At 44.5% G+C, this 24,705-nt stretch overlaps 1 protein-coding gene across 1 annotated transcript in view; it reads left to right on the top strand.

The window, feature by feature from the left end:
* The window catches only part of LOC115156760 (calsyntenin-2), a 303,928-nt gene that overhangs the window by 238,357 nt on the left and 40,866 nt on the right, over nt 1-24,705 (top strand). The window lies entirely within an intron of this gene.

The following is a 24,705-nucleotide window of genomic DNA, read 5'->3' as shown; positions in this document are numbered from 1 at the left end:
CGGTGCCTATTTTGTTTCTTGCTTGAGATGTCGGGCCTACTTTCTCAGTGAGGACATTTTGTCCAGATAATAGCCCGTGGAATTCTCACCAGCTTGTTCTATTCCAAACGGTGCCGCCCTCTCTCCAGTCTCACCGTTCCATTTGGTGGTGGCGTGGGCACCTGCTCACTGCTCACAGTTCTGTCTTTTTTGCACTTAGGCCTCGGAGGTGTAGGTTCAGTTTGAGTCTCAGAATCAGAAGAATAGTCATCGGCGATGTCATCATGATTCATTTTTTCCCCACCATCTGAGTCGTTTTCATTCAGATTTTGTAGCAACACTAACGCAGCATCCATTCGTCTTGGTCTTCTTGCCATTGTAAATTACGCATGCTCTCATGGTGTACTACAAGTAGGCCAGAGTAGACTGATAACAGAGTACATAACATTTTGACATTAGAATCAATCAATGCAGTAGAATGGCCCGCCCTGTTCATGATTCGCAATTGGTGATTACATAATTATGCATCATTTGTTTCCCCTTGCTCATCAACTCATCCATTCTCCCTCATCATACTTTATTTATTTAATCTGTTATTGTATGTGTGAAATTAGTTTCGGTAGAGTTTAGGTTCACTTTCGAGGCAATTATCAGAGTGATTATGAACTGGGCACGGCATCTGTCATCAACTATCGGGAGGAGGGGAGCAGGCCCTGCTGTCGAGAGAAGGAGGGGCAACGGGGAAAACCATATAAAAAAATGACCTGCTCTCCTATAAACTAAATAAGCTAAACACCTTCTTCGCCCGCTTTGAGGATAACACAGTGCAACCGACGCGGCCCGCTACCAAGGACTGTGGGCTCTCCTTCTCCGTGGCCCGTCGTGTGTAAGACATTTAAGCGTGTTAACCTTCTCAAGGCTGCCGGCCCAGACGGCATCCCTAGCCGTGTCCTCAGAGCACGCGCATGGCCAGCTGGCTGGTATGTTTACGGACATGTTCAATATCTCCCTATCCCAGTCTGCTGTCCCCACATGCATCAAGATGGCCACCATTGTTCCTATACCCAAGAAAGCAAAGGTAACTGAACTAAATGACCCCGTAGCACTCACTTCTGTCATCATGAAGTGCTTTGAGAGACTAGTCAAGGATCATATCACCTCCACCTTACCTCTCACCCTAGACCCACTTCAATTTGCTTACCGCCCCAATAGATCGACCATCGCCATCGCACTGCATACTGCCCTATCCCATCTGGACAAGAGGAATACCTATGTAAGAATGCTGTTCATTGACTATAGCTCAGTATTCAACACCATAGTACCCTCCAAGCTCATCATCAAGCTGGAGGCCCTGGGTCTGAACTCCACCCTGTGCACCTGGGTCCTAGACTTCCTGACGGGCCGCCCCCCAGGTAGTGAAGGTAGAAAACAACACCTCCACATTGCTGATCCTCAACACTGCGGCCCCACAAGGGTGTGTGCTCAGCCCACTCCTGTACTCCATGTTCACCCATGACTGAGTAGCCAAGCACGCCTCCAACTCAATCATCAAGTTTGCAGATGACACAAGAGTAGTTGGCTTGATTACCAACAATGACGAGACAGCCTACAGGGAGGAGGTGAGGGCTCTGGGAGTGTGGTGCCAGGAAAATAACCTCTTACTCAACATCATCAAAACAATGGAGATGATCGTGGACTTTAGGAAACAGCAGAGGTAGCATCCCATTATCCACATCGACGGGACTGCAGTGTAGAAGGTGGAAAGCTTCAAGTTCCTCGGCATACACATCAATGACAAACTGAAACGGTCCACCCACACAGACAGTGTGGTGAAGAAGGCACAACAACACCTCTTCAATCTCAGGAGGCTGAAAAAATGTGGCTTGGCACCTAAAACCCTCACAAACTTTTACAGATGCACAATTGAGATGGGCTTTCCTCAATTTTATGGGCTTTCCTCTGACACGCCTATTTATAGGTCCTGGATGGCAGGAAGTTTGGCTCCAGTGATGTACTGGGCCATACGCACTACCCTCTGTAGCGCCTTACGGTCAGATGCCGAGCAGTTGCCATACCAGGTGGTGATGCAACCGGTCAGGATGCTCTCGATGGTGCAGCTGTAGAACCTTTTGAGGATCTGGGAACTAATGCCAAATCTTTTCAGTCTCCTGAGGGGGAAAAGGTTTTGTCTTTCCCTCTTCACGACTGCCTTGATGTTTGGATCATGATAGTTCGTTGGTGATGTGGACGCCAAGGAACTTGAAACTATCAACCCACTCCACTACAGCCCCGTCGATGTTAATGGGGGCCTGTTTGGCCCGCCTTTTCCAGTAGTCCACGATCATCTCTTTTGTCTTGCTCACATTGAGGGAGAGGTTGTTGTCCTGGCACCACACTGCCAGTTGTCTGACCTCCTCCCTATAGGCCTACCATCGTTGTCGGTGATCAGGCCTACCCCTGTTCTGTCGTCAGCAAACTTAATGATGGTGTTGGAGTCGTGTTTGGCCACGCAGTCATGGGTGAACAGGGAGTACAGGAGGGGACTAAGTACACACCCTTCAGGGGCCCCCGTGTTAAGGATCAGCGTGGCAGACGTGTTGTTGCCTACTCTTACCACCTGGGGGCGTTCCGGCAGGAAGTCCAGGATCCAGTTCCAGAGGGAGGTGTTTAGTACCAGGATCTTTAGCTTAGTGATTAACTTTTTGGGCACTATGGTGTTGAATGCTGAGCTGTAGTCAATGAACAGCATTCTCACATAGGTGTTCCTTTTGTCCAGGTGGGAAAGGGCAGTGTGGAGTGCGATTAAGATTGCGTTATCTGTGGATCTGTTGAGGCAGTATGCGAATTGCAGTGGGTCTAGGGTGTCCGGGAGGATGCTGTTGATGTGAGCCATGACCAGCCTTTCAAAGCACTTCATGGCTACCGATGAGTGCTACGGGGAGGTAATCATTTAGGCAGGTTACCTTCAATTCCTTGCGCACAGGGACTATGGCGGTCTGCTTGAAACATGTAGGTATTACAGACTCGGTCAGGGAGAGATTGAAAATGTCAGTGAAGACACTTGACAGTTTGTCCGCGCATGCTTTGAGTACACGTCCTGGTAATCTGTCTGGCTCTGCGGCTTTGTGAATGTTGACCTGTTTAAAGGTTTTGTTCACATCGGCTACCGAGAGCATTATCACACAGTCATCCAGAACAGCTGGTGCTGTCGTGTATGCTTCAGTGTTGCTTGCCTCGAAGCGAGCATAAAAGGCATTTAGCTCATCTGGTAGGCTCGCGTCACTGGGCAGCTTGCGTCTGGGTTTCACTTTGTAGTCCGTAATAGTTTTAGAGCCCTGCCACATCCGACGAGCGCCAGAGCCAGTGTAGTAGGATTCAATCTTAATCCTGTATTGTTAGCGTCCGGATTAGTCTCCCTCTCCTTGAAGCGGCAGCTCGGGCCTGTAGCTCGATGCGGATGTTGCCTGTAATCCATGGCTTCTGGTTGGGATATGTACGTACGGTCACTGTGGGGATGACGTCATCGCACTTATTGATGAAGCAGATGACTGAGGTGGTGTACTCCTCAATGCCATTGGATGAATCCCGGAACATATTCCAGTCTGTGCTAGCAAAACAGTCCTGTAGTGTAACATCCACGTCATCTGACCACTTCCGTATTGGGTGAGTCACTGGTACTTCCTGCTTTCGTTTTTGCTTGTAAGCAGGAATCAGGAGGATATAATTATGGCCAGATTTGCCAAATGGAGGGCGGGGGAGAGCTTTGTATGTGTCTCTGTGTATGGAGTAAAGGTGGTCTAGTAAATGTTTTCCTCTGGTTGCACATGTGACATGCTGATAAAGATTTGGTAAAACTGATTTAAGTTTGCCTGCATTAAAGTCCCCGGCCACTAGGAGTGCCGCTTCTGGGTGAGCATTTTCTTCTGTGCTTATGGCCTTATAGAGTTGGTTGAGAGCGGTCTTAGTGCCAGCTTCGTTCTGTGGTGGTAAATAGACGGCTACGAATAATATAGAGAGAACTTTCTTGGTAGATAGTGTGGTCTACAGCTTATCATAAGGTACTCTACCTCAGTTGAACAATACCTTGAGACTTCTTTAATGTTAGACATCGCGCACCAGCTTATTGACAAATAGACACACACCCCCACCCCTCATCTTACCAGACGTAGCGTCTCTGTCCTGCTGGTGCATGGAAAATCCCGCCAGCTCTATATTATCCGTATCATCGTTCAGCCACGTCTCGGTGAAACATAAGATATTACATTTTTTTATGTCCCATTGGTAGGATAATCTTAATCGTAGGTCATCAATTTCATTTTCCAATGATTGCACGTTAGCAAGAAGAACAGATGGCAGTGGGAGTTTACTTGCTCGCCTACGGATTCTGAGAAGGCAGACCGATCTGCGACCCCTTTTCCTGCGTCTTTTCTTCAAGCAAATTACATGGATCTGTGCCTGTTCCAGTGAAAGCAGTAGTTTCTTCCAGTCCGCGGAAAGTAATCGCTGTTCTGATGTCCAGAAGTTATTTTCGGTCAAGAGACGGTAGCAGCAACATTATGTTCAAAATAAGTTTCAAAAAAGTTACACAAAAAGCAAAAAAACTAACAAAATTGCACAATTGGTTGGGAGAATCTAAAACGTGAGCCATGTTCTTCGGCACCACTGCCTGTTCACCCCGCTATCATCCAGAAGATGAGGTCAGTAAAGGTGTGTCAAAGCTGGGGCCGAGAGACTGAAAAACAGCTTTTATCTCAAGGCCATCAGACTGCTAAATAGCCATCACTAGCACATTAGAGGCTGCTGCCTATATACATTTGTACTGTATCTTAGTTTATGCCTGCTCTGACATTGCTCTTCCATATATTTATATATTCTTAATTCCATTATTTTACTTAGATTTGTGTGCATTGGGTATATGTTGTGAAATTGATAGATATTATTTGTTAGATATTACTGCACTGTCAGAGCTAGAAACACAAGCATTTCTCTACACCCGCAATAACATCTGCTAAATACGTGTATGTGACCAATACAATTTGATTTGATTTAAATACCAGTTCTGTATGTGATATTAAGATTCTAACAACGCCAGTGTGCATTATAGACTTATTTAGGAAAAAGTCAAGGACGGAGGGGGGCTTGACTTTCAAAATGGCAGAGTAATAAAAATAAAATCATTCATGAGCAGTCCAAATGACTGCTTTAGTGGTTCTATTGTGGGATTTATAGTAACAACTGTGAGCATGTAATAGACTATCTTTTAATGTGACATGAACACAACCAGTCATGATGTTTTCATCTGATTGCAAAACAAATCACTTCAACAACGAGGTTATCTTCGCACGTTAGTCGAAAACAGCATCCGGTCGACCGAAACAGTGCCCTTCTGTCTTACAATATGTAGCCCCACGTATCTGATGCGGTCTGGCAAAAAAGAGAATGTCATACTCTTTTAGACCAGACAGCATGAGCTACATTGGCTACACGTACTGAGACAGTGATGTTTCGCTTGCTCGGATGCTTTATCTGACAATGATGGGTCTTTCTGTCGGCGCACGTCTCGGTTAAATAAATGATCAATAGGCCTCCCGAGTGGCACAACGGTCTAAAGCACTGCATCGCCATGCTGAGGCACCACTACAGCCTGGGGTTCGATCCCATAACCAGGAGTCCCATGGGGCAGCGCATAAATGCTCCAGCGTTCTCTGGCTTAGGGGAGGGTTTGGCCGGGTCATCATGTTTTAGAGACTCCTTGTGGCGGTCTGGGCGCCATGCAAGCTGCCTTCGGTCGTTAGTCGAACGGTGTTTCCTCCGACACAATGGTGTGGCTGGCTTCCGAGTTAAGCCAGCATTGTGTTATGAAGCAGCGCGGCTTGGCGGGTCATGTTTCAGTGGACGCATGTCTCGACCTTCGCGAGCCCGTTGCAGCGATGAGACAAGATTGCAACTACAAATTGGGGAGAATATTTTTGTAAAATTACCCCAAACATTTGTATTTATTGAAATAGTTATATTTATTATAATAATCAATGTTTGTATATTTTATTTGGACAGGCAAGGAGGTACAGTAGGGCGGGCCAGGTCCTCTAAGGCCCACCCATAACGTTGGCTCTTCTTAGAGTATATGCCTTTTATTATGGTACAGGGCTAGGGGAAGAAATCTGTATTTTTGTTTAACAGTCAATATGTTACCCATTAGACAATGCTGCTTTCTTGCTAATTTAACTTAAGGTTTGAAAGTGAGCAGCTATTATTTTGCTGCTTGGGCAGTGTAGTGTTGCTAAATGACTATTCCAGCCATGTCTGTCTCACTGAGTTTTTCCTCAGGTAGACAAACAGCAATAGAGCACTAGCTTTTCTTTGAGAGCCATCTCTCATTGTTTGTATGTACTGTGTTATAATACCGCCTCTTATCTCCTGCAGTTGTTAGCTCTCTCGCTCTCTCTGTGTGTGTGTGTGTGTGTGTGTGTGTGTGTGTGTGTGTGTGTGTGTGTGTGTGTGTGTGTGTGTGTGTGTGTGTGTGTGTGTGTGTGTGTGTGTGTGTGTGTGTGTGTGTGTGTGTGTGTGTGTGTGTGTGTGTGTGTGTGTCCGATGGGGCTTGGTTCGGGGTGTTTTTCTCCAGGTGATGGACTATGATTACTGCTGCAGTAAGAGGTCATTGCAGTGGCTCTTCATATCTCGTCATCCTGATTACCTGCGTCCCACTACCTCCACTCCTCTCCCCAGAGCAGGAGATAAGAGGACAGGAGATACCACACACACGGACAAACACACACACACACACACACACACACACACACACACACACACACACACACACACACACACACACACACACACACACACACACACACAGGGTATTCTATCCAGAGTAATGGCTCACCTAGTCTATCTTCTGCGTTTATGTTTCAGAAAGTCATTGAGCTAAATTACTGTGAAAGCCATTATTTCAGTACAACACAGCCTATCTGTGTGAAAATGTCAATATGACAGATAACTAACAGAGTCTTTGATATAGAAAACTAGGTGTAATTTTCTTCAAAATGAATATACTGTAAATGAATAAAGAACAATTATTTGGCCGTGCTTTGTTGCTGAGAAACCTAAGGTAGGATAATTTACCTGTGTACTTTAGTCAGCCATGATAAAAATGTGTCAGGCAAAATTATTGTAGTGGTAGTTTTTGTTCATTTATTCATTATGCGTGCTTTTTTGTCTCTGAAGCGCAGAGGGGCAATTTGGTGGTATACATTTTCTCTCAGTGTACTCTCTCAATTACATAGGTTGCATCCCAATATTCTCTCATTCCTCCTGAAGTGTCCACTCATTCACTACTCCCCCAACATACCAAAATATTGGAATTGTTTAGACATGGACTAGAGGGAGTTCCCATATACCATTCATTTCCTTTCAAATCCATGAAGGTAAGTGAACAAGTGCAGATATTGGGACGCAACCATAACCTTCAACTACTTTATATAGACCATATACTAGTGTATTTAAAATGTGTAAGAAAGTAAACTGTTTACTCCATGACTATACAATTACAGAACAATGAAATTACTCATTTCACAACATGGTAATACAGTACTGTCCTTATGTCCTTAATTACTGTGTTGCTGCACAGGTATAAAACCATCTGAAGCAAACAAATAGCTTACTAGAATATCAGGCTGGTCTAAAATCCAGTTCTGTAGAATGCCCACTATGTAGTATTAACAGATCAAGTCTTCACCTACCATAAACTACTGTTAGGATGATTCAAGATAAGCCAATGGAATATCTTGTATCGGTATCGCTCCACCTCCACTCTCCGACTCCCTAATTGTGTAGATAGGTATCTTTTCTAATCTTATAGCTGTGGGACCTGCTGTCCAATAATGTATGTGCATACAGAAACGATTAAGAAAAACACTGTAATTAAGTCAAGGTCTCTGGAGTTACTGCACACTAGGTAGATTATGATTGTGGAAGGTGTGTGTGTGTGTGTGTGTGTGTGTGTGTGTGTGCGTGTGTGCGTGTGTGCGTGTGTGTGCGCGTGTGTGTATGTGTCCATTTGCACACCTGTGCCTGCCTGTGAGTCTGTGTGTAGTTTTCCGAGGTTGTTCAAGAAACTGAACATCCCACTATCAGTACTCTATGCAGCACTGTGTCAATGATGGCTAGGCGCCATTGAATTGTTTGCTATAGGTTAAAGGAGGGCAATTTTTCTCCAACCCAATGCTCTTTTCTCCTCTGAGGCTGCTATAACTAAGACAAGGGCATCCAGGTGAAGACTCTGCTGCTTTGGTAAACAACCTCTCAAGTCAACACAAAGACTCCACAAAACATCTGCCAGGCAAACGGGAGATAGGAGACAAACTGAGGGAGCATGGGGGAGAAGGCTACATGCTACATCACTATGCTAACTTTATCTTAAGCTAAAAGGGGGATTTGGATGAGATTAGCTCCTGGTTTTAGATGTTCAGAACTTAAAGCGACAACTTTCAACACTTCCTATCAAGTCAAACTTGATTTCAGACATGGAACGCAACACAATGTGCTTCACAGGAAAAAACGAATAAAACAATGAAAATAAAAACGGAAAGATTTACTACACAACAAGCATAAGAGGATAAAAAACAACTTTCCAGGCTTGTGCGTTTTAGCTAAGCGATCCAACACTTTTTATTCTCTCTGTGCCTGCCATGTAAGTGTGTATGTTTTCCTATAATATCTCTGTCTTTCTTGTTGCCGACAGTAAACAGAATATGGGGCCCTTGATCATGTGGTACACAGTATAGTGCTGTGTCACCATGGGAAGTCTCCATTCCCTTTCTTCTCTCCAAAATGTCCGACAGGATATGTATCTTCCATGGGAGTTTTACTCCCATAGTTGAGTTGTTTGGAGTGTAATACTAGGGACATCAAACATTCAGCCTGCTGCACAGTCCCTATGGAAGCTCTAGTCTAGAGCACCTGGTTAAATTGTATTAAGGAGCATTTTTAAAGTCTCTCCATGGTTAAAGTAGTAAGAAATATATGTAATTGTAGTAAATATTAATTTACTATCATCCTAAACAGAAATATTTAATTATTTTAACCCCTTTAGCTGACAGTCCCCGAAACTGGGCACTAGAATTACTTTACTTTAGTAATGTTTACATTTACTTATTTTGTTGATTTAGTAAGTCAGAAGACAGCAATCCAGACCTTCCTAGGACCATGTAAACACCTTCTGTCAAATGAACTTGTATTTGCTACCCTCTGGTGGTTGGCTGCATCATTACATCGATTTATGTCACTTCACTGCAACATTACGTTTTTATTTATTTTTTATTTTTTATTTCACCTTTATTTAACCAGATAGGCCAGTTGAGAACAAGTTCTCATTTACAACTGTGACCTGGCCAAGCTAAAGCAAAGCAGTGCGACACAAACAACACAGAGTTACACATGGAATAAACAAACGTACAGCCAATAACACAATAGAAAAGTCTATATACAGTGTGTGCAAATGAAGTAAGATTAGGGAGGTAAGGCAATAAATAGGTCATAGTGGCAAAATAATTACAATTTAGCATTAAACACTGGAGTGATAGATGTGCAGAAGATGAATGTGCACGTAGAGATACTGGGATGCAAATGAGCAAAACATTTTTTATAATAATATGGGGATGAGGTAGTTGGGTGGGCTATTCACAGATGGGCTATGTACAGGTGCAATGATCTGTAAGCTGCTCTGACAGCTGATGCTTAAAGTTAGTGAGGGAGATATGAGTCTCCAGCATCAGTGATTTTTTGCAATTCATTCCAGTCATTGGCAGCAGAGAACTGGAAGGAAAGGCGGCCAAAGGGGGAATTGGCTTTGGGGGTGACCAGTGAAATATACCTGCTGGAGCGCGTGCTACGGGTGGGTGCTGCTATGGTGACCAGTGAGCTGAGATAAGGTGGGGCTTTACCTAGCAAAGACTTATAGATGACCTGGAGCCAGTGGGTTTGGCAACGAATATGAAGCGAGGGCCAACCAACGAGAGCATACAGGTCAGTGGTGGGTAGTATATGTAGCTTTGGTGACAAAACGGATGGCGCTGTGATAGACTGCATCCAATTTGCTGAGTAGAGTTTTGGAGGCTATTTTGTAAATGACATCGCTGAAGTCAAGGATCGGTAGGATAGTCAGTTTTATGAAGGTATGTTTGACAGCACGAGTGAAGGATGCTTTGTTGCGAAATAGGAAGCTGATTCTAGATTTCATTTTGGATTGGAGATGCTTAATATGACTCTGGAAGGAGAGCTTACAGTCTAACCAGACACCAAGGTATTTGTAGTTGTCCACATATTCTAAGTCAGAACCGTCCAGAGTAGTGATGCTAGTGCGGGCAGCGATCGGTTGAAGAGCATGCATTTAGTTTCACTTGCATTTAAGAGCAGTTGGAGGCAACAGAAGGAGAGTTGTATGGCATTGAAGCTCATCTGGCGGTTTGTTAACACAGTGTCCAAAGAAGGGCCAGAAGTATACAAAATGGTGTCATCTGCGTAGAGGTGGATCAGAGAATCACCAGCAGCAAGAGCGACATCATTGATGTATACAGAGAAAAGAGTCGGCCCGAGAATTGAACCCTGTGGCACCCCCATAGAGACTGCCAGAGGTCCAGACAACAAGCCCTCCGATTTGACACACTGAACTCTGTCTGAGAAGTAGTTGGTGAACCAGGCGAAGCACTCATTTGAGAAACCAAGGCTGTTGAGTCTGCCAATAAGAATGTGGTGATTGACAGAGTCGAAAGCCTTGGCCAGGTCGATGAAAACGGCTGCACAGTATTGTCTTTTATCGATGGCGGTTATGATATCGTTTAGGACCTTGAGCGTGGCTGAGGTGCACCCATGACCAGCTTGGAAACCAGATTGCATAGAGGAGAAGGTATGGTGGGAATCGAAATGGTCGGTGATCTGTTTGTTAACTTGGCTTTCGAAGACCTTAGAAAGGCAGGGTAGGATAGATATAGGTCTGTAACAGTTTGGGTCTAGAGTGTCTCCCCCTTTGAAGAGGGGGATGACCGCGGCAGCTTTCAAATCTTTGGGGATCTCAGACGATACGAAAGAGAGGTTGAACAGGCTAGTAATAGGGGTTGCAACAATTGTGGCGGATAATTTCAGAAAGAGAGGGTCCAGATTGTCTAGCCCAGCTGATTTGTAGGGTCCAGATTTTTGCAGCTTTTTCAGAACATCAGCTATCTGGATTTGGGTGAAGGAGAAATGGGGGAGGCTTGGGCAAGTTGCTGTGGGGGGTGCAGAGCTGTTGACCGGGGTAGGGATAGCCAGGTGGAAAGCATGGCCATCCGTAGAAAAATGCTTGTTGAAATTCTCAATTATAGTGGATTTATCGGTGGTGACAGTGTTTCCTAGCCTCAGTGCGGTGGGCAGCTGGGATGAGGTGCTCTTATTCTCAATGATCTTTACAGTGTCCCAGAACTTTTTGGAGTTTGTGCTACAGGATGCAAATTTCTGTTTGAAAAAGCTAGCCTTAGCTTTCCTAACTGCCTGTGTATATTGGTTCCTAACTTCCCTGAAAGGTTGCATATCGCAGGGGCTATTCGATGCTAATGCAGTCCGCCACTGGATGTTTTTGTGCTGGTCAAGGGCAGTCAGGTCTGGAGTGAACCGGGGGCTATATCTGTTCTTAGTTCTACATTTTTTGAACGTCAAAGAGCAGTCCTTAGAAAAACATTTATCCAGGTCGATTGCTTCACGACACAGACATGGCATAGCAATCGCTGGACAAGCTGTTTAAATGGCCCAAATGTTGATTTAGACATTCACAAATTTAACGTCACTAATGTCTTGATTTGTTTGGTAAAGTAATAAAGAAGAAGAAATATTTTTGGTAGATGTTCCTATAACAGATTATAACTATATAAGTACATATTATAAAGTATGAAAGTGATTATTCAGTCACAATTTCCCCACAGAGATTTTTATTTTATTTTAGTAAAACTTTTTACCCCTTTTTCTCCCCAATGTCATGGTGTCCAATTGGTAGTTACAATCTTGTCTCATCGCTGCAACTCCCATACGGACTCGGAAGAGGTGAAGGTCGAGATCCGTGCGTCCTCCGAAACACAACCCAACCAAGCCGCACTGCTTCTTGACACAATGCCCACTTAACCTGGAAGCCAGCTGCACCAATGTGTCAAAGGAAACACCGTGCACCTGGTGACCATGTCAGAGTGCACTGTGCCTGGCCCGCCACAGGAGTCGCTAAAGCGTGATGGGACAAGGACATTCTTGCCGGCCAAACCCTCCCCTAACCCTGACAACGCTGGGCCAATTGTGTGCCGCCCCATGGGTCTCCCGGTTGCAGCCGGCTGCGACAGAGCCTGGACTCAAACCCAGAAACTCTAGTGGCACAGCTAGCATTGAGATGCAGTGCCTTAGACCACTGCGCTACTCGGGAGGCTCCCCACAGAGATTTTACTGGATAAATGGCTACTTCAGGTTCTCATCTCATCTATCGACTGGTATATGACTTCAATACAATATTGATGTGAGTGATTAATTTGCGCACGCTATTGATTACAGTAGAACAAGCTATTCAGTTTCAGGCTAGAGTGGCCTCTTGGTAAATACTGATGTGTGTGCAGTTTAGAAGGTGCTAATTTAGCAAAATACAAGTAATTGTATTGTGTGACAAGTGTAACACTTGTGTTTAGGGATACATTTGTATGTCTTCAACATATCACAACTTAGTTCAGCATTGATTATAAACATGGACATTTAAAACTGGTGTTTTGAGCCATGACAACAGGAAGCAGCAACAGCATCAATTTCAATGTATGTTTTGGTAAACCATTACAGACTACAAGGGGAAGCACAACAGAGAGTTGCCCAGTGACTCGAGCCTTCCAGACGAGCTAAACTACTGCTATGCTCTCGTCGAAGCAAAAAACACTGAAACATGCATGAGAGCACCAGCTGTTCCGGAGACTGTGTGATCACGTTCTCCGCAGCCGATGTGAGTAAGACCTTTAAACAGGTCAAATTTCACAAGGCCGCAGGGCCAGACGGATTACAGGACGTGTACTGTGAGCATGCGCTGACCAACTGGCAAGTGTCTTCACTGACATTTTCAACCTCTCCCTGTCTGAGTCTGTAATACCAACATGTTTTAAGCAGACAAACATAGTCCCTGTGCCCAAGAACACTAAGGTAAACTGCCTAAACGACTACCGACTTGTAGCACTCACATCTTTAGCCATGAAGTGCTTTGAAAGGCTGGTCATGGCTCACATCAACACCATCATCCCGTGTGGCTCAGTTGGTAGAGCATGGTGTTTGCAACGCCAGGGTTGTGGATTTGATTCCCACGGGGGACCAGTACGGGAGGAAAAAATGTATAAAATGTATGCATTCACTACTGTAAGTCGCTCTGGATAAGAGTGTCTGCTAAATGACTAAAATGTAATCATCCCAGAAACCCTAGACCCACTCCAATTTGAATACAGATCCATAGATGATGCAATCACTTTTGCACACCACACTGCCCTTTCCCACCTGGACTAAAGGAACACCTATATGAGAACGCTGTTAATTTACTACAGCTCAGCGTTCAACACCATAGTGCCCTCCAAGCTCATCAATAAGCTAAGGACCCTGGGACTAAACACTTCCCTCTGCAACTGGATCCTGGACTTTCTGACGGGCCGCCCCCAGGTGGTAAGGCTAGGTAACAACACATCCGCCACGCTGATCCTCAACACAGGGGCCCCTCAGGGGTGCGTGCTCAGTCCCCTTCTGTACTCCCTGTTCACTCATGACTGCACGGCCAGGCACGACTCCAACGCCATCATTAAATTTGCCAATGACACAACAGTGGTAGGCCTGATCACCGACAATGATGAGATAGCCTATAGGGAGGAGGTCAGAGACCTGGCCGTGTGGTGCAAGGACAACAATCTCTCCCTCAATGTGATCAAGACAAAGGAGATGATTGTGGATGACAGGAAAAAGAGGACCGAACACACTCCCATTCTCATCGACAGGGCTGCAGTGGAGCAGGTTGAGAGCTTCAAGTTCCTTGGTGTCCACATCACCAACGAACTATCATGATCCAAGCACACCAAGACAGCCATGAAGAGGGCACGACAAAACCTATTCCCCCTCAGGAGACTGAAAAGATTTGGCATGGGTCCTCAGATCCTCAAAAGGTTCTACAGCTGCACCATCAAGAGCATCCTGACTGGTTGCATCACTGCCTGGTATGGCAACTGCTCGGCCTCCGACTGCAAGGCACTACGGAGGGTAATGCGAACGGCCCAGTACATCACTGGGGCCAAGCTTCCTGCCATCCAGGACCTCTATACCAGGCAGTGTCAGAGGAAGGCCCTAAAAATTGTCAAAGACTCCAGTCACCCTCGTCATAGACTGTTCTCTCTGCTAACTGACGGCAGGCGGTACCGGAGCACCAAGTCTAGGTCCAAGCTTCTAAACAGCTTCTACCCCCAAGCCATAAGACTCCTGAACATCTAGTCAAATGGCTACCCAGACTATTTGCAGTGCCCCCCTCCCCCCTTACACCACTGCTACTCTCTGTTGTCATCTATGCATAGGTAATAGGTAGGTAATGTACATATTACCTCAACTACCCGGTGCCCCCGTACATTGACTCTGTATCGGTACCCCCCTGTATATATTCTCACTATTGTTATTTTACTGCTGCTCTTTAATTACTTGTTACTTTTATCTCTTATTCTTATTTGTATTTTTTTGAAACGGCATTGTTGGTTAAGGGCTCGTAAGTAATCATTTCAAGATAAGGTCTACCTGTTGTATTCTGCGCATGTGACTAATAAAATTTGATTTGATAATACAGTACAATTGTAATGAAGTGCTGTATTGCAGTCTAATGTGTATAAGTCATGTTCACAATTCACACAGAGCCATAACTTTGAATGTGACTGTGATGCAGACTATTATATAAGGGCAGAGCAGACTACTGAATCAGTGCAGACCATTGTATAAGTGTCAAGACCATGTCTATGACAGACTGACAGCAGGCCAGTGTTCCACAAAGTGACAGGCTGTACTTACTGGTTGAAGGGTAGCTGCTGCAGTGAGTTAGATGCCACAATGACAGCGTCTGTGTTTGTGTGTGTGGGTGTGCGTGCATGTGTACGTGTGCGTGTTTGTGAGCGTGGTTGTGAGCCAATCAGCCCAGTCTACTCCCATTAGGTCAAAGGCATTGATCCAGTAAAATGAGAGTTCAGTGTGTGTGTGTGTGTGTGTGTGTGTGTGTGTGTGTGTGTGTGTGTGTGTGTGTGTGTGTGTGTGTGTGTGTGTAACACCCTTTTACTGTTGAGTAGACATTAAAGAAGAGGAGAGAAAAGAATGCCTCTTCAGGTAGATAATAAGGTAGCAACAGCACTCCATATTGTTAAAGGTTCATTCTTTATCGATTCTAATAAATGCAACAGTTGGACAGTGAGTGTAGACACTCCAAAGGTTTTGCATTCTTTAATCAGATATTGACGGAATTATAGCCCATGAAAGATAGCACTGGCACGGACAAATAATTGAATTCAGGCATTTTGGTTGGAATTCAGGCGTTCAATTTATTGTAACGTTTCACTTTTTTCCTTAGAATGCCGTCATATATATTGTACATTGTGTTATTATATCAGGTATATTTTAAATACTTTGTGATAAAATAAAGAAATGTGCCCTCATTTGCATATATACACTTGGTGATTTTGCACACATGAGTAAATTCGGATAAAGGAGAGTACCAGGGCTGTAACCACCAACAACTCTGTTTCTAGGCCTACCTGCGCTCACCTGCGCTGTCTAGACAGCCTCTTTCAATATTGTTTGTTGTCACGTTTTCTTGCATAATTCAACCCGTGCGATTTAAAATCAACATGCTTGGCTCTAGATTACACCAATCTGTACGTACTTTATATTGTGCGTGAGATCAGACGTAACGCCCTTATAGTCCCAGTGTTCCTTTACGGAACTTGCTTTCATTTCAGCGCATCTCAATTGTGAACATGTAAACTGTTTTAAATCAGATATATTTTTTGAAATTCCACCAAAAATGAACACCTTCCTTCCCGTTCTTGTGATGTCCCTGTCGAGTGTGTTAGATCCCTGACGAAGCGTTCTTGTAGATTCAATGGAAAGCCAATGTATTCCATTGAGGCCATTTCAGCCATTACCGGACTGGTCATTACAAACGTTTCTGCGGTCGTTACGTTAACGGGGCATAAGCAAGAGTGGGAAAGAATCACCAGAGTAAAATGAAAGCAATTAATCCAGCGAGATTCAAGTGACAAGTGGATTTTGCACCCCTCAAACACAGGAAATAGATGCCTGAAAAAGACAGATCCTCGGGGGGGGGGGGGGGGGGGGGGGGGCAAGCACGCATAATAAGGAGAGAGAGGGAGGGAGAGATGGAGGCATGGAAGAGAAGCAAAGCAATTGTGATGACTCTTTAGGTGGATAATAAGGATATATATAGAAAGAGAGAGAGAGGGAGAGACAAAGAAATAAAGAAAGAAAGAAAGTCAAAGCTGAATCCTGCCCTCCATGTTCCATCAGCACCCTGAAAGGACACTAGATGACTTCTGCTGCAACTCCATTTAGCACTATTGATTTTGCAATCTTCCCCCATTAGTTTCTCAGAGCGAGAGAGGGAGAGGGAGAGGGAGAGAGCTAAAGAAAGAAAGAGTGCTTCTTTTCCTGCGTCGAAGGAATAGAGTGAGGGCGTTCAAGACCTGACTGGCATACACGCAGACACACGAGTGGCAGTACACGCACACACGCGCACACACACACAAACTTATCTCTCTCCCTCCCTCCCATTAATGGACTTAGCGATTGATCACTGCCATCTAAGCATCTATTATTCAATACACACTCCACTCCACAGGGCCAGCGGCACCCTGTCCTTTAGTCCTTACTGAACAGAAACTAACACACTGCCCACAAAGCCACACCACAAACTGCCACAAAGCCCCAGCTAAAAACAAACCCCTTAAACCCACTTTTCATGTGGGGACATCTTTTATCCCCGCCCTATTTGAATGGTTATGAGGCCGTATCAACACTGTATCAACATGTATCAACACTGCCCAATAAGATCAAGAATAAGAGCCTTGGCGGGGTGACATTGATTTAAACCCATACAAATAAGTTATAATGTATTCTCAGCAGTCGCCCCATAGACAGAGGGAGGAAATCTATAAAAACTAGGAGATGTGTGCCGATATTAATCTCATAGAGTCCTGAGATGCCGCACAAGGTCGATGGCCAAATATTTGTTTGCGTTGGAAGGACAACACATCAATTGGCGTCTCGAAGGAATAGTGCATACATTTGACTGTACCCGATCATCTTAGGACACATCAGAGAAAGGGGGGGTCATGATTGTTCCTGTGTCTCCTGATCCTACCAATCACATCGGGCAATGCTGAGGTTCTCTCGGCGCCATTTATTGTTGATCGCAGGCCAGGGCGGCATTAGCAGAAAATGACTGTCAGCGCTTGTCGATACAACATTCATTGTGTGCTTATCTGCTTACAATTACCAGGCTGGGTGTCGCGGTTTCCTCCGCACACCCACCCTGTTTAGAGGCTGCATTGTTTTGGATGAGATTGATTGGGCTCGGTGCTCTGTGTTTGGCGTAGATAGAGAATGGATCGAAGGGAATCGGTTCCACTCAATGTGTGATTTAGAGCCTATCTGGACAAGGCTGCCTAATTGAATTGATCCCTGGTTGCACACAGAGCCATTTGTAAGCCACGGGACACATAGAAGTGTGGCGCTCTATCGCGGCGAGCCAGGGGGAAGAGTTGGAAAGGTCGAAAGAACACACACAAAATGGTGTGAACATTGTAATTGAGCAATGCTTTATCTGTCCAGTGTCGGTTCTACTGCCTATTTGTTATATTTCTACTCTAGTTTTTCTGACTCACAAGAGAGCAATTCATGAGTAACGTGAAACTGTATATTACCTTTACCTATGTCTTTTTTCAGACCCTTTCATGCAAATACGGATGATTTCTGTATTTATTTATAAAAAATATATATATTTAACTAGGCAAGTCAGTTAAGAACAAATTCTTATTTACAATGACGGCCTACACCGGCCAAACCCAGGCCAACTGTGCGCTGCCCTATGGGACACCCAATTACGGCCAGTTGTGATACAGCTTGGATTCGAACCAGGCTGTCTGTAGTGACACCTCTAGCACTGAGATGCAGTGCCTTAGACCGCTGCACCACTCAGGAGCCCCATTTTGAAAGTTACATATCTTGAAAATGTGATTGCTGACACGCAAAACATTCTGGGACTATGTCAACAATGGACTAATGAAACAAATACCAAATTATAGTTTTTGTGTGGAGTTTTCCTTTAAGGTTCTAGAGAGCACATTTTTTTTCTAAGTGTACAGTACACATATCAAAACTTACAACAGAGTTTAGTTCCCACTCAATAGGGCCAGCCATATTGTGTGCTTTTTTGAAGTTTCTGTTTCTTCAAAGCCATGGAATAAGGTGTATTTGATGTCACCTTCTCCAAGCTCGCTGACAAGTACATTCAACAAAATGAGAGTATAGAAAAGAGAAAAACCTCTCAGCTCTCTGTCTTCAGCTGGCAGACGTATTGACTCTCTCTCTCTTCCTCCTTCTCTTCCTCCCTCTCTTCTCAGTGATAAAGGCCTATTCCGGGTGCACCTAAAGGGCTGCTTAAAGCTGTGAAATAATCATGAATACTAAATTATTCAGACCGACTACAGCTCTATCTCCACATTAACAGGACAAATTCCATTCATCTGCCAATGAGAGGGAGAGGAGAGAGAGAGAGAAGGGGAGAAATAGAGACAGAGGGAGGGAAGGAGGAGGCAGATAGAGTTAGAGAGGGGAAGAGAGTAGGAGACAGAGAAAGGGAGAGTGTGTGTGTGAGAGAGAAAATAAGAGAGCTTTCATTTCAAAGGTTCCAACAAAAATAATTGTATCAAAGAGCCTCTAAAATCAATCAGTTTGTCAGTAAGTAGTAGTGTTTGGAGTGGGGCGATTATTTCTTTGGGTGGATATCTTAGCTCTCACCAACCAAAATCTTACTTCTGGAATAATGGGTGCTCGTGAGCCAAAAAGGATCCCCAAAATGGACCTCATTTGGGCAAAAAGTGTCCGGTCCACAAGTTTACAAGTCCACCAACTATGAGCTAAGTATATTCTTTACCTGGGACTTTCTCTGAAAATAAACTCCTACCTGTATATCAAAAGTACAGTACATGTCATATTTTCCAGTCAGCTCTTTTATTAACCGAGACATGCATCTTTACAGGTCCTCCCTCCACCTAGTGTTTCGTGTTACCATGGTTCCATAGTGTATTGAGAAACATCATTCTGTACGTCTGCACAGCCTAGAACTGAATCACCTTTGTGCCATTGCTCTGCTTTGTAATGAGCTGGCATTAATAATGCAGGGGTACAACAGTGGGTCGTGCCCGGGGAGGGGAGGGAAGGAACACCCCTATCGTACTGTCTCTCTCCCACACACAGCCTCTTACACAGTTAGACAGGGACCAGGAACACAGCACAGGATTGTGTGAAATGTGTGTATGTCAGTTAGTCTGCTGGTGTTTATCTGGTCCTCTGGAGCTATGTTGGTAGAGCATAGAGCTTGCAATGCCAGGATAGTGGATTCGATTCCTGAGACATTCATATGCAGGCGAAAGTCGTTTTCGGGAAAAGGCGTCTGCTGGATGACGTATTATATTATCCGTCTGTCTTTCAGTTAGCGATTAGAGAACACAATACAAAGACAAAACACAGGTCATGCACAAACTATGGTATAAGGGAACGATGAGCGGATAAGAGGCAATCCGTCATCTCGATTAAGACATTAATGAGCGAGCTAAGACGGATGTAGTCAACAATACAACATTTATGCAGCAGCGTACAAGACATTTTTGGACTTACCTTGTTGTGCAGTGCTCACTTGAACAGGAAGGGGGCGTGGCGGTCCATTTTTGTGGGCAAACTTTGTCATCAAAGTCTGGCATTCTCTGGATTGATGGTGCTTTCGAGACAACTAGGAACCCTGGAGAAAAAAAACAGGTCAAATCATGATGTCGGTGATATTCAGGTTGGCGCTCTCGAAAGAGGCCCGAGTTCCCTAATTGTAATTCCGAGTTGGATGACTGTTCAAAACGTATTTTCCCAGTCAGAGCTCATTTTTTCCCCCCCAGTTCCCAGTTGCCTTGAACTCACTGAAGTCTGAGATTTCCCAGTTGTTTTGAACTTGGCAGAAGTCAAGCTGGATTGACAGCATGGCCAATGTATTCAACCTTTTCTGGCCCATGGTGTTGCATGCGAATGTTTATCCTTTTAAGCTTGGAAAAGAGACCCTTAAACCCAGACTTGGACCACACACCCACTCCACTGATTCCTTCCAAAACACTCATTGTTGAATTTGTTGAACTTGTTGTGTAATGTTTAGGTCCAATGGCTGATGAGCACCGATACGTTTTATCTATAAGTTATATTAATATAACAAGGATTGAAAAGGATTTGCCAGTAGATTGTCGACTTGATTCATGATGATGACCGCTTGTCTTTTGAAAGTATGATGCTGACATGGTCAGTCTAATGAAAGCTACGGTAGATATAACGTGATTTGATGTCATTTTATCTTTCTTACTCAAGAAAGCAAAAAAGACACCATGTTTTATGCAGCTTTATTAACTCAATTATTTATTTATTTATTTATTACATTGTTTGCAAACTGATATGTGTTCTTTCGGACGCTACAAGCTTGGCACACCTGTATTTGGGGAGTTTCTCCCATTCTTTCTCTGCAGATCCTCTTAAGCTCTGTCAGGTTGGATGGGGAGCGTCGGTGCACAGCTATTTTCAGGTCTCTCCGGAGATGTTCAAACGGGTTCAAGTCCAGGCTCTGGCTGGGTCACTCAAGGATATTCAGAGACTTGTCCCGAATCCACTCTTGCGGTGTCTTGGCTGTGTGCTTAGGGTCATGAACCTGAACAGAGCTCCAGAGTTTACTCAGTTTGGCCGGGCGGCCAGCTCTAGGAAGAGTGTTGGTGGTTCCAAACTTCTTCCATTTAAGAATGATGGAGGCCACTGTGTTCTTGGGGACCTTCAATGCTGCAGAAATGTTTTGGTACCCTTCCCCAGATCTGTGCCGCGACACAATCCTGTCTCAGAGCGCTACGGACAATTCCCTCGACCTCATGGCTTGGTTTTAGCTGTGACATGCACTGTTAACTGTGGGACCTTATATAGACAGGTGTGTGCCTTTCAAAATAATGTCCAATCAATTGAATTTACCACAGGTGGACTCCAATCAAGTTGTAGAAACATCTCAAGGATGCTCAATGGAAACAGGATGCACCTGAGCTCAATTTCAAGTCTCATAGCAAAGGGTCTGAATACTTATGTAAATAAGGTATTTCTGTTTTATATTTGTAATAAATTTGCAAACATTTCTAAAAACCTGTTTTCTGTTTTAACGTTATTGGGTATTGTGTGTAGAATGATGATGAAATAAAATGTATTCAATCCATTTTAGAATAAGGCTGTAACGCAACAAAATGTGGAAAAAGTCAAGGGGTCTGAATACTTTCCGAATCCACTGTACAGTATGTTACAACTCACAAACACACACACAAGTACACAATCTCTCTATTTCTTACACACGTAGGCGCACACATATGTACATTTTATGGGGGGGGGTTCAGATGTTTTCGGTAGATGTACAGAGACTCTGCTGGCCTAGCTTCAGGGGGAAGCTGGTTCCACCATCGTGGTGCCAGGGGGACACACACGTACGCACACACACACACACACACATATGCATGTACGCACACATGCGCACACACACTCGCACACACTTAGGCGCACACACACGTATGCACACACCCCTAAGGAATGCCGCGGAGCCTCAGACTGCCGGCTGCGATTATTGACATACTGATGGCTCTGCAGTGAAATGTTAATGCTGCTGCTTCCCACACTGATGTAGTTCAATAGTGTGTGCTGAGGATGTGAACTACCATATTAACTGGCCCAGTGGAGAACGATAGGGAGAGATGCCTCTGGACTTGTCCTGGCTCGGTTTAACACAGTATGAGTAACATGTGTTTTGTGTATCTTTGGGAAAGGATATATCGCAAGCATCACATGGACACTCAATGCAACAAGAATTCATATATTTTTGGGGACAGGATATATCACTTTTGACGGGATATTGTACTTTACACATTGTGAGGCGAGCTACTTTAATGAATATTAATCAATGTTTAATGCCCGTTTAATGTACGATACATGATAAAGCGTTCAGTCATGTTTTGGCTCCTGTTCCCTCAAGTCATTGGCTCACAATTACAACTGTAATAATTGAACGTGTCAGAGGATATTTTATAGTCCTGTTGAGCTGTATGGAAGCCCCATGCCACCAGATAAAAAAGGAACATTATCACCTGATATCCTATTCCAGTCAAATGTACCTTTGGCCCAAAACTCCATTGTTTTATATCACATTCCCTGCTGCACGCCACTTCAGAAATGTAACAACCCGGGAATGAAAATTGGACTCTAGATTGCCATCATTTTACACTCCAGTCTACCATCTTGTATTTAATACTCCTGTCCGCCATCTTGTATTTTACACTCCTGTCCACCATCTTGTATTTTACACTCCTGTCCACCATCTTGTATTTTACACTCCATGCGCTATCATTCGCCATACCCGGAGGGAGAGGGAAATGGGTTAAGAGACTGTTACGCCATTTTCCGCTCCCCGCGAGGACCTGATCCTTTACGGGATGGTGATGATGATGTTTGTTTTTATTATCACGTACACATAGTGGCCCGGTAGAGAGTGTGATAGTGGAGGCTGCCCTGGCCCCTGAATTCTACTCGACACCATCAGCCTTTTCCGACAGTCTCATGCTCCAGTAGACTGTGTCGCTGTGTACGGAGCCCACGTGGCATAGACTCCTTATCGGGGAAAGGAAAGAGGGAGAGCTGTCACCTCATTTCATCCTCTTCTCCCTCCTCTATTGTGTCAGAGTCCAGCGTCGTATTCATCCAGAAACGCAGCTTTCACAGGAAGTGGGTGTGTCGTTTGAGACGAGGGTCACTTTCCGCCAGTGCGTCTGAAATAAAATGGGTAGAGCGGACATTCTGATTTGTCATGATTTTTTAACAGTCCATACTCTATGGTGGCACAGCACAATTGTCTATTGTTTTCAATGGGACACAAACCAATATATGCCTGCTGAGTGAAAACAGCTCTCCGATAAAACTTAAAGGTGTTGAGGCAGACAATGATTTTCACTCCAACCTGCTCTTTATTTTCACGCTTGTCTTTCGTTAGCTCTGAAGGTCAAGATGCAACATGGCGACACCAGACAGATTAACAGTGAAACCAGAGCTGGAGAGAAAACAGATGTCAAATGTCTCTATGTCTCTATTGATACTTATTCAGTGCCTACCCTACGTGCCTGTGTAAGGTTCTGTATTTATTTTCTTAGTCAACCTTGTGTTCTGTTTCGTTGTGTTCTTGAACGTAGCCCTGTTTCTCTGTGTTCTTGAACGTAGCCCCGTCTTTCATTTTTGTTCATTTGTTTCACCTGTGTAAGTTACTCACCTGGTCTCATCAGCTCCTTATTTAGTTCAGTTCATTCTGTTTGTGCCTTTGTGAGGTATTGTTCGTTTTGGCTCGTTTGTCAGAACCAGCTATAGCCTTCAGTCCTAGTTTTGATTCACCTGCCTGTTTGCCTACCTGTGTCCACGATTCCTGCCTTCTGCGAAGGCGAAATAAACACCTGCCGTGCTCTGCGTGTGAATCTACACCTTTTTCTCCCTGAGGATTCATTGCTGTGTGTGTGTGTGTGTGTGTGTGTGTGTGTGTGTGTGTGTGTGTGTGTGTGTGTGTGTGTGTGTGTGTGTGTGTGTGTGTGTGTGTGTGTGTGTGTGTGTGTGTGTGTGTGTGTGGCTTGTACACCTCACTCACGTAACGCCAGCTAAATGAAAGAGGCATCTTATTCTGTCGGTTTAGTTAAATCGAGCATGGATCACAATCATGAAGTGATTGTTTTGTTGTTGTCCTATGGATAATATCCTAGCTTTTGAGTTCTCAATCCGTGTATAGGAGATGTTTTCGTTTATAGAGTTATCAAGGGAAGGATCTGTAAGTCATTCCAACAAGGACCACCATCAGTACATGTAAACGAGTCTGAGATTAGTTTTTTATTTTACCTTTATTTAATTCGGCAAGTCCCATGACTGTGACACATAGGGCCAGATTTGTTTTTCTCCAGACACATGTTTTTCCTATAGGATATGAACTATAGAGACCTGAACAAAAAGTCTAAATAAGGGCTACGATAACAGGGAATGTAAATGAATAGTGTCCCGTCCTTTAGCTTTCTGTTTGGTGTTTTATGCCTGACAAACTTTGTGCCAATTGCTTGGTGAACCTGTCCCATAGAGAGACATTCAAAGGTCGGTAGAGAGACGGTAGTATTCAGAGACGGGGAGCTCAGAAGAGGGTTTGTGCAGGGAGGAGTGGCGTGGTATCTCCCTGGAGAGAGTAGTCACGGAGAGGAGCTACTGAGGATGGTGGTTCCCAGGAGACACCAGTCAGTTACACAGCGTGACAGCGGCACTTGTTTGTGTGTGTGCGTGCGTGCGTGCGTCCGTGAACATGTAGGCATC

This window comes from Salmo trutta, chromosome 21 (genome assembly GCF_901001165.1).
Source record: "Salmo trutta chromosome 21, fSalTru1.1, whole genome shotgun sequence".
Classification (NCBI taxonomy): Eukaryota; Metazoa; Chordata; class Actinopteri; order Salmoniformes; family Salmonidae; genus Salmo; species Salmo trutta.
The sequence above is the reverse complement of the archived record's forward strand: the minus strand, read 5'-3'. Positions and strand labels throughout refer to the sequence as shown.